This window comes from Conger conger, chromosome 10 (genome assembly GCF_963514075.1).
Source record: "Conger conger chromosome 10, fConCon1.1, whole genome shotgun sequence".
Lineage (NCBI taxonomy): Eukaryota > Metazoa > Chordata > Actinopteri > Anguilliformes > Congridae > Conger > Conger conger.
Window position 1 is genome coordinate 24,878,480 of NC_083769.1, and position 11,618 is coordinate 24,890,097.

An 11,618-nucleotide genomic window follows, 5' to 3' on the forward strand; every position below is an offset into this window, starting at 1 on the left:
GAATAAGAATTCATGCTTAAACTAATATGTTTTATGGAAATAATTAAGAGGGAACTTTGTTGTTCTCGCACTAAATGAATAAGAAAATAAATGCACTGGCAATGCTGAAAAAAATACTTAATAAAAAAATAAACAATACAATTACTGCGATAAACGTAAACTGTTGAACATGAGACAACTACTGTACTTTATTCATGTTTCAATGGAACAAATCTAAATCAAACATTAATTTAATAAAAAAATAGATTTAACCCAAATCAAGGTTCCATAATTATTGGAACCCAGGTTTATTACTTGGTGTATCCACCTCTGGCAATGTTAGCGCATGGAGTCTTTTTCTGTCTTTTTCTGCTTGACAAGGTTAAGGACCTTCTTCTATGCAGATCCCTCCTTTGTTTTATAATATTAGCAAGGTGAAAATATCCTGCTTGGTATGCCCTTAAGCCCACCCGGGAAGTATGCTTTAATAATCTTGTTCTTTCTTGTGCTTGTTCTCAACATGATGCTTGACATAAAGTCTAACCAATCCGAACATGAGTTCATCTCTGTTATCCTAATGTGTCAGAAAGCGACTTTTTGTGAACACACTTTTTGTGTTCGTGGGTCAAATTTGACCCATGTTTTAACTTGTCACAAAACACACAATATTGTTTTTACCTCATATTATTATTATTATTATTATTATTATTATTATTATTAGTATTATTATTAATAATACATTTTTTTATCTCATTCTGTAACTAACTAATTATCCATTCATAGCCATACAAACACTTTTTTTTATTTTTTATGGTTCCCAAACCATTTACCTAACAATATAAGAGTCAACATAGCATCAGTTTCCTGGAATAAATTGTTTCTGTTTAAATTTTTTTAAATGTTAATGTTATCTGTGGTGTTATGGGTCAAATTTTATCTGTAGAGATCTTTGTTTTGTTAGAAGAAAAAAAGTTCTAAAACAAATGTTATTTTGTTGAAAAGAACACATTCAAATTGAACATGAACAGGAGGGTTTCTCTCTTTCTTATGTCAATGCAGTCCACCTTACCTAAACATAGGTACCACCATGAGTATCCAAAATATTTCCTATTATTTGTCAATTACCCAGGAGGGCAACAGTGATATATTTCCAATGCCCCGTGCCAGTCCCCAAGAAGCTTAGGAACATGTTCTAAAATTGGACAGGAACCTTGTGTGGATCTATGGTCATAACCGACTCGTGCGCCTCAACAAAGAAATTGGCTCAGTGTTTGAAGATGCGCTCTCTCCTAGTACCTACGCCATTCATCAAATCTTCTATTAAAGCAAGAAATGTAAATGCAATGTAAAGAGAGGTCAGAATTATGGCCAGTTTGCCACTGTACATTTACATAATAAATACAAAGCAGTTTTATATGTCATATGTATTTCTACTGAACCAAACTGTGAAGTCAATACACCCCAACTGGTTACCCATTAAACCCAGCCTGGACCCTGGCTTGGACTTAAAAGTTTATGAATGAAGTCTCAAGCCTTGAAGCAAGAGATTAATCTTAACATGTATTTTCTTTTGGAGTTTATTTTTATGTAGTCCTTTATATTATTAGTTCAGTGAAAATAAAATGTAGGATTACTTAAAATATTTAGATCTAAATGTAAGGTTCACTGACATAGACACGCACACACAGACAGTTGTCCTTGAGAAGTTTGGTAACAGACGTTAGGATTTAGTGCGGCATGTGCAGTATAGTTGTATAGGAAAGTCTTATGAATTTAATGCAATGCATATTTCTGTTCAGGAAACAAATATTCTTCTGCCTTCACAGCTCTACTAATGATTGTTGATGTTTCTCCACAGGGTCACACTCTGGGCATTTGTAACATTTATATACGGACAGACCCAATTCCCAGAATTCAGTGGAGTGGTTATGTTGGATGATCTTCATGTGCTCTACTATGACCGCAACATAAAGAAATGGCTCTCTCGAAGCCAACCAAGCTCAACAAATGTTGTTGGAAGATTTTATCCTTGAAGGCGCAAACATTGTGATGGAAACATTATAATTCCATGAGAAATCCAGCCCATCGTGTAAACCTCTTCTCCAATCACACTGGAGGTGAGCTGAGTGCAACAACCAGATCTTTGACATGTACAGGTTGGTTGTTTGAATGTGGATTTGGCCCACATGATACTTCATTAAAGACGGGCAGTGGTTGCTCTACAGCATGGTGGCTGGTCATACTTGTACCTTTCATATTTGCTCAGTCAGAGGACTGTTCAGAGACTGGATGACCCTCTAATCTGAATTAATTGTGGTAAACGATAAAAAAAACCTGGGATTAAAAAAACCACAGCTCAAAAATGATAGATGAAGCCCATATGCAGGTTGACACATAAAGCCAGTTACAGCATCTGCAGTAAAAAGGATGATAGCAGAGCTGAATAAATCCACTAAATTTAGGGTAAAGGTGTTATGTACGGTGCAGAGAACCCAGACGCAGACCACAGGATAATCCAAAATCGTAGTTTTAACGTTCAGTAGTCAAAAGCCAAGAGATCCAGTACACAGCCAAAAACAAAAGAATGGTCGAAAAACAAGCAAGAGGTCAAAATCCAGAAAATCACAGGGCGAAGGTACCGAAGGGAAAAAACAAACTCGTAGTCAAAAACACAAAGCGAAAACGTCGAAAAACCAGAAAATCAGAAGTGCAAACAAAACAAGAGGGCAAGGCAGGTACGGAAGTCAAGGCAAAGGGGTGTCTATCAAGAATTTCAATAATAAGGCTTACACAAAATCGGCACTTACTATGATCAACGTTCTGACAAAGAAGCATACTGAGAATGGGGTGTAAATACAAGAGGGAAGGTGACAATCTAGGCGGGGCAAAGAAAAAGGTGGGCTAAACAAATAGACAACAGGTGGGGAAACATAATAGGGTAATAAAATAATAACGGGAGGGAGACGAAAACGCGGACTGGATGCACGAAACAAAACATGTAAAACATATGGCTCCGGATTAGGGAGTAGACATTTGCAAAGTTTGAAGACGTAGTGATAGTTAGAGACAGGTGCGAACACTTCGCTGAAACTAAACGAGTAATCAGGGATAGCATAGGGAGGCGGAGTTACAGAACAGTGCAGAAATACTAAGAGATTGCGTTAGTGAGTTAGTTACGTGAATATTTCTAAACTACCCAATAAAAGTGATTCTTAGTTAGGTAGACAGACAGTAAGTGTATTAATCGGATTAGTACTGTACAAAACCTAGATTAGTAGTAGTTAGTAAGAATCGTGCTTTACAACATTTAACTACCAAGAAAAAGCAGGAAGTAAGAATCGCGAGTTTTAGAAGAAATGTTGAAAACCCGAAAAACTAGCGTAAACCACCCGAATAGTGGGACACGCAGACAGGGGAGTGACTAGACTGGTAAACATTAAGATGCAGACATAACAGGGGAGGACAATAGAGAACTGTAATGGAAAACATAAACCAGGTAACTATGAAAAATGAATAATAAACAAGAATAAACATGAAAACATACAGAACAAATACAGAAACTACAAAAGGCTGGTTTATACTCCTTCACTCAACTGAAATCGCAGAATGTTCATGAACGTTCTAATGTTGCCCAACATTGCAATGGTCATTGTTTAATTAAAAATATATTTCATTTATAAATTATAAACTGGTTGCAGCGATGGTTGCCCAACGAAATATAAACCAGTCTTAACAGGTACATTCACAGAAGTTAGTTACAGCTAGGAGTAAGACGGAGGGCATTAAGAATGTTTCTTTATGAACGAATATTCAAAGTTTTGGCTTTGGACATTTTCAATAGATGTTGCACATTCAACCATTTATATTCTTTAGGTCACGAATGCAATTGAGGAGTGCACTAGACTACAAATATTCTCATTGCATTTTCATGAAAGCATGTCAAGTAAGTAGGTTGATGTTTGAGACTCTTGGCTTATTTGCCTCTTTTTTTTCTTTGTTTTGAAGGAGTTCATGTTCATCAGAGGCTGGGTGGATGTGTGCTGGACAATGACAAGCCCAGTCCGGTCATGGTGTGGGAAGCTTATGATGGAACAGAAGTGGCTCGTTACGACATACGTAATCGCACCGTCAACCCTCTATGGCCACAGCTTATGTGGTCCTGAAGTACTATCTGGAGAAAGAGAAGAACATTGTGTTAAGAAAAGGTAAAGCAACCTTCTACAAACACCTAACTAAAGCACATGTTCTTTATACCCTGATATCCTGTACAGTTTGGAATTGCTGGACTGTAACATTTCCTGTGGCCATAATAGCAGTGGGGTGCAGAAATTTGGGACATGAGACCTTTCTGAAATTCTAAAGCAAGATTGCTTTTTATTTTCATTTTGTACTGTTTATACATGATTTTAAAAAAAGGAAAAAGGCCCTGTGCAAAAGTATGGGAACCCTTTTGGATTATTATTAGTTACTTAAAAAATATATAATTACTAAGGCCCAGACCCAGGTGATTTACTCATTAGGGCTTCAATGAGTCAGGTGAGTATAATTCCAGTACTGAAATTCCATGACTTGTGAAGTATCCTACTGCAGTGGCTGTTCTGCCACATGTCAACAACCATAGGTTCCTCTAAACAGTTGTCCAAGGATGGACGAGGCAAAAAAAGATTCTCTCAATGTTTCAAACTACCTATTATATACTGTGTTAACACAAACTCTGCGCACACACAAACACACCATTTCTGAAAAAAAGATTTACAGAAATGGATTGTAGCAAGAAATTGCACAGGATGGAATGAGCGCCGGTGTTAACGTATGTGCAACCTGTCCATTGTACAAAACTGAAATCAATCTAAAACTACGCTGAGTGTCAACATTGCTACAATATGTCTTGGCTGCAATGGTATTGCCTGGTTGATGTACAACAAAGTAATAATCCCCCCTCCCCCATTTCTTTCCGCAGCCAAATTGACTAAATAAGAATCTAAGGTAGAAGTTATAAATAAGTGCTTATGACCTAACGTTGTTCATTGTTAAGAAACAATACCAGAGCGTATGAAATTATTTTTTAGCATGGCTATATAAAAATGTATTTGGTCCTTCAAAAATCCAAGGCACACTTGACCTTGCCACACAGCACACTGTTGAAAACCACTGCCTGAAAATATGGGGAATATGCAGCTATAAAAGGTCTGTAATTCCTACACACACCTGATATGGATTTAAATACCTTCAGAGCTGACAGTGCTTTAATCTCATTAATCTTCATTGTTTATTTTCCAATCCAATATGGCAGAATACAGTGCCAAAACAACCAAAATTGTGTCACTGTCCCAATACATTCACATTTAACTTGACATTTAATACGTTTTAAATTATTTTGTTGTCATGGTTGATGTTGTAGTCCCCATCATCTGCATGGAGAGTACCCTGGTTCCTGGATTAACAGACCCAAAGTTTGCCAAGAAAACACCATTACACCACCGCCACCAGCCTGGAATGTTGACACATGTGGGTGCTACGCTGTGCAGTAGTTACATTTATGTGACAGTCCTTTTCTAACAAAATGGTGTACATTTTTATCCCATGTGAGGAACCTGTGCTTCCCTGCATTGCTGTATAACTGCCCTTTCTCTGGCTAATGCACTGCTGTTTGCCCCTCCAGAGCGCCCCAGAGTCAGGCTGATCCACAAGCCATGCACTGAGACTGGAGAAATGAAGGTGAGCTGTCTGGCCACGGGCTTCTACCCCCAACACATCAACCTGATGTTGTGTCTAGTCTTTACCACCACTTCATTTGTCATCTATAAGAGGAGAAGCGTAGGTGAGAGGCAATATTCATGGGAATGTCTTAATGGGGAAAGGGTGAAACATTTTTATCTTCATCATTTTGTCTTTTAACTCTGCATCATGGCTAAAGGTTATTGTTTGCTAAAGGTAAGTGCCTGGATATTACAATGAATACAGTAGAGTATGCTCTTCTGCCTCTTTAGAAGATATGTCACAGATAGTTTGTCTTCTTCATTTCAGAGTCAGAAGACAAAGCTTCAAGCCTCCATTTGCTCCCAACAAGTGCAGGCTATTATGTGTGCATCAACATATAGGCTGCAGCACCTCTTATTCTATTTACACCTGTCAAGTTAATTATTCTGCAATTTACAATTATGTATATTTTAATATTGAATAATGTAATTGATTAGAAGGACATGAGAGACAGAGACAGAGGGTGTTTCTCAGTACCAAGAACGTGATGTCAGGACTCCTGTTCTTGTGAAGTAGCTCCTTTTGGGAGACGGCACTTCAAAGAACACAAGGGCAGAGAATGCAGTTTTATGTGGGGTGCCCTGTAGCATAGTGGTTAAAGTAAATGACCGGTCGGTCGGTGGTTCGAATCCTGGTGTAGCCACAATAAGATCCGCACAGCCGTTGGGCCCTTGAGCAAGGCCCTTAACCCTGCATTGCTCCAGGGGAGGATTGTCTTCTGCTTAGTCTAATCAACTGTACGTTGCTCTGGATAAGAGCATCTGCCAAATGCCAAAAATGTAATAATGTATGTATTTGAGATGCAATGCGTGCTTGTGATACCCCTATAATCTGCTGCCATACAACTACCTTACATTCGCTTGCAGCCTCATACCGACAAGCACATGTGATAAACAGAAGGGCATTGCTAGGATTCCGGGCACATCCTTCCCCCATGAGAATTTAAATGAAAAAATTGTTTTGCAAATGAACTACATTTTTTTTTTTATCTAAAAAAATGAACTCCATTAAAAAGAAATCTGTTCCTTATGGCAATACAATATCACCACTTGCCACACAAGACATTGTCAACAAGAAAGTACCTACTCTGGGACACACAAGCCACATCTACATTTTATTATGAAATGGTCTATAGTACCCCAATCAAAGTCTGAAAAAATGCACTCAAAGCTGTTTAATGAGCCACACACCCTCAAGTCACTTACTCTCAATCATATAGAATGCCTATAGAAATTTCTCAGAATTTTCACCTTTGGTGCCTGAAGTCTGATAATAAGACCCATTTAATTAGGATCCCTTAACTTTAACCCCTTTAGTTCCCTTCCTGTTTTCATTCCTTCCACAGTGAGCCTTCCTGTTTCATTCTTTCCCTTTTCTACAAACCTTTCGACTTGTTTCTGCCTGAGAAGAGTTCAAGGAGATGGAGGTTGAGAGGGAGAGGTATGGGGGAAAGGCTGGGGGAAGTGCTAACACTTTTTTTCAGGAAAGTGTCTAATTTAGTAAACAAAATACAGTATTTACACCTCAAGACACAATAATTAATAATTGAATGTGTCCATTTGGAGTTTCCAAATATCCTTTTTGGAAAACTGCCTAGATATAGCTGGTGATTTTTTTGTGATATTGTCATCAAATTTCAAAGGGGATTTGTCCAGTGATGTGACTGTGGCTCAATTGTGTACACTGATCTGTATCCACTGTAAAACTGAAAATATTTACTGGAAATAAATTACTTACACTTCCACTGTGTTTGAGCTTCTGTGACTCAGATGAGGCAGTCGACTCGAACAGCATATCTGGTTGGACCCGAACAACATATCCGCATATCACAATGCATAGCCTTCTCTGTCCTTGTGTTCTTGCAAGACCATTCTCATCAAGAACACTTGTAAAAAATGTGCTTTCCAAGAACACAAGTATGTTCATGCATGCTTTTCATTCAGGCATTTCATTCTTGGTTTTGGAGTGGGACTTGGGCTGTTAAATATGATGTCACACACATTCATAAGAACGCAAGTACGGAAAAGTAGGCTATTGTTTATGGTTATTGGGAAAAATATTTTTCCGGAAATCCGTATATAAATTTATGTGCAATTGGAAACAAACAAACAAATTCCACTGGATTTATCAAACACACATATACACAGCTTTCTTTATTCCCGTATATTATAGTTTGACCCAGTTGTGTACGCTGGAGGAATGCATTGGCCAATTAATAGCAAATTATAACCCAAGTTATAACACATTGGCCAAATGAACCATAGTATGCTAGTTGGTAAATAGATGTGCTCTTCAAGGGTTCAGGCTGTGTCTATGTGATCATGCTAGGACTCAGAACTGAATTTTCCTCTGGGGTCCTCAATGCACTTGCCCCTGGGTTTGATTTGCACTTCATTGTACGTCACTCAGGATAAAAGCGTCTGCGAAATGCATGTCATGTAATGTAATAAGAGAGTCATTAGTAATGACTCATTACTGTCTGAAGCCAAAACAAAGTAGGTGAAAATGCAAAAAAAAAGTTGTTCTCCTTTATTTTACAATAAAATACTGGGAATCATAAACAGGTATGATTGAGTTGAACCTATACCTTTTTCTGAATCATAATCTCCTTGACCATATGCTAGCAAAATCTTAGGTTGATAAACAGAACTACTAAAGATCTATGAAGCAAAATGTAAGCAGTGTACCCTGGTGTCCCTTAGTGTCTCCAAATGTATCCAAATGGATAAATTGTGCATTGTAGTAAATCGTAAAATAAACATATATTACAAAGAAAATGTGTTGTTGTCACTCATGAGACTCACTTCTACCTCATTTCCATGTGGGAATTATATTTGTATAAATTTGTATATCAGTATAAAACATTTATATGTCTCATCGTGTGACGAGGAGGTGCGGAGAGCCAAGCGCGACTACGGGTGATCCTAAGTAAGTGAACACATGGAAGTGTCCGCCACCAAGACCCCGGGGGAATAGCAGAGATAGGAGGCAGCTCCGAACAAATAAGAGCCCCAAATAACGGCTCAAAAAATAAAGCTACCCATCAAAACCAGGGCGAAGAAATAACAACAAAAAAACAGAGTGCATAAACGTGAGCACTCAACCCTGAACCGGGGGGAAACCCAAAATAAACGTGCAACCTAGTGTAAAATACTAGGCACCGAAAATAAAACACCAGGAGTCGCAGCTCCAGAAAACTTAGAAATAAAAGTACATAACCGGGACACAGTCCCTTACCCACGGACTCACACGAGCCGAAAAATAAAAGTAAACAGTTTTGTGATTCGAAAAAGGCTCAGAAAGAACCGATACCCAGCACAATACCCGACTCAACTACCAGAGTCTACCGTGTGCTATACCAGCTTGGGTGACAGAGCGTAAGTGTACACCGAAGCAAAGACCAATGGAAAATGAGGGCTTTAAATACTCTCCAGAGGTAGGTACCTGGCTGGCACTTATGACTTCCAGGTGAAGGTAATAAAGCACCCCCCCTGGTGGCCACAGCCGGTACTCCCTCCCAACCCTGACACATCGGACCAGCAAATATTTTTCCTCAAGCTTACAGAGTCCTTTAAATGCCGTTTGGTAAACTAGGAACTCAAGAGTGGCTTCCGTCTAGCCACTCGACCATAAAGGCCAGAGATGGCCGTCCTTCTAGCAGGTTCTCCCGTCTCTGCAGAGGATTTCTGAAGCTCTGTTAGAGTGACCATTGGGTTTCCATGACCTTCTTGCCCGGTTACTCAGCTTGGCTGGCATGGCCAACTCTAGGAAGAGTCCTGTTGTGTCCAAATCTCTGGTGGTTCAATTATTCAGGCCATTGTGCTCTTGGGAACACTCAAAACTTTAGAAATGGTTACACTTGCCCTGACCTATGCCTCGCCACAATTTTACTTGGACTGAAATCTGCCACAGGTGGACTCCAATGAAGTTCTAGACAGTTCTCAAAGATTATTAAACCGCGTGCACCTGACCACAATTTATAGTGCCACAGCAAAGGGTCTGAGTACTTATGGAAATAAGAGATTTCAGTTTGAGATATTTTAGATATTTAAAATGACATTATGTCATTATAAAATGACAATAAGATTTTTGAAGCCAATGTCTTTTGATTAAATCATGGTTTGATATTCAGAGGGGATTGAATGAAAAAAGAATGCTTCCACAAGGTTAAGAATACCAATTCCATTCATTTAAAAAAAGACAAAATACAAAATCCAGACACTTTTTACATGAGCAATAACAACTTTCAAGTGCAAATACCATTATCGACTCTATGATAAATCATAGCAAACTCTTATTTTAAAAAGCAAAAAAAAAAAAAAAAAACAACCAAACCAACAAAAAAAAAACATATCCATGTGTTCAGTTTCAGAAAAGGATGAGGGGGATCTGTGAGTCTGCAGGGAAAGGGGACGAATAGGAGACAGGAGCAGGGAGTGGTGGTAAAAGAGGTGGTAAGAGGGGTGGGTGGTGGAATTATGATATCTATAAAGAAATTACCAAAAACAAAGCAGATATAAATACCGGAGGCAACATAATAAAATTTGAAGGTTGCCCTTCTGAACATTCAAAAGAATACATCAATGGCATTTCTACTAAAGCTTCAGCTTTACTAATGGGTGAGCATGACAAGGACAACTAGCTGTGCCTCTACTGAAGTCAGTCCGGGAGTCCAACATCCTTGCCTTTTTTGTCTTTGAACCAGCAATGATTACACAGATCACTGTCTGGTGAACGATGTAAGGGTACACCACCCAGAGTTATATCTTCTTTATTCACAATGAAAACCATGATCTGGATTAAAGTACGTATTGACTCCTGAAAATATGAAAGCAAATACTGAAGTACAGAAATAAATGTTCTGTTCAAATGGCATCTCAAAAACAATTAGTCGTTCTCAAAATATAAGTGGTGTCGATTCCGAAATACATTTATGTACACTTATATTGTTGATTATTCAATCTTTGTGTGAATTTCAGTGTAAGGGATTTTTTTTTCTTTTCTTTTAAAAGGCAAAACCATAAACTAGTCACTATATTTTATAATTACTCCTAAGAATAAATTCTTTTTAAACATTAAATTAAGACATTCCATTATGCAGTTTTAAATATTGTTAATAATATTGGGGACTAAATTCATTGCACATACAACAGAGGAGGGTGACAGGTCTTGATCTAGTGCACAAGATAATAATTTGTCCTGCCATTGGGGGCAGTCTTTGGAAGAGCTGGTTTTAATGGGACAGAATAGTTTTGAGATAGAGGGAAGGGGAGAAGTTATGTCTTCTTTGGAATTAGTGAGTAGTAGGATGGGTGGGACGGGGGCAGTACATAATTTAGGGTTGTGCTCTGGGGAAGTCAACCCTCTGGCGCAACCCTCGTCTAAGCCTGTTTGTCAGTTACAATATTTAATGAAAACAATAAAACTGCTTTACCATAGAAAGCATGTCCTTCCACAGCATGCAAAATAAGCACATTAGTGCGGTCTTGGGATCATAGCTCGACTGTCATCCATAACTGACCTGCCTACGTGTGCCAGAATCTGGTCTATCCTTTAATCGCCGCTTTAAATGCAACCTTTTACAGCAATGATGTGTTTTCTGAGGGAAGGAGGCTGAAACACAAGGTCAAAAGACAGGATTGACGTTTTAAAGTAACCTTTACTGATGTTTAATATATACCATAATAACGCCATTCAATGTAATTTGCAAACATTCACATATTTGCATACCTTTACACTTCAATGTTGTTCTTAACAATTTCTTCTGGTAAGCATATTGTTTGGCGTATGTCTCAATTTCTTTCCCATTTCTCACCCTCATAATTGCTTCCTTCACTGTCATTGGCTCATGAGGACACTGGTCTTGACAAATGGCAAAA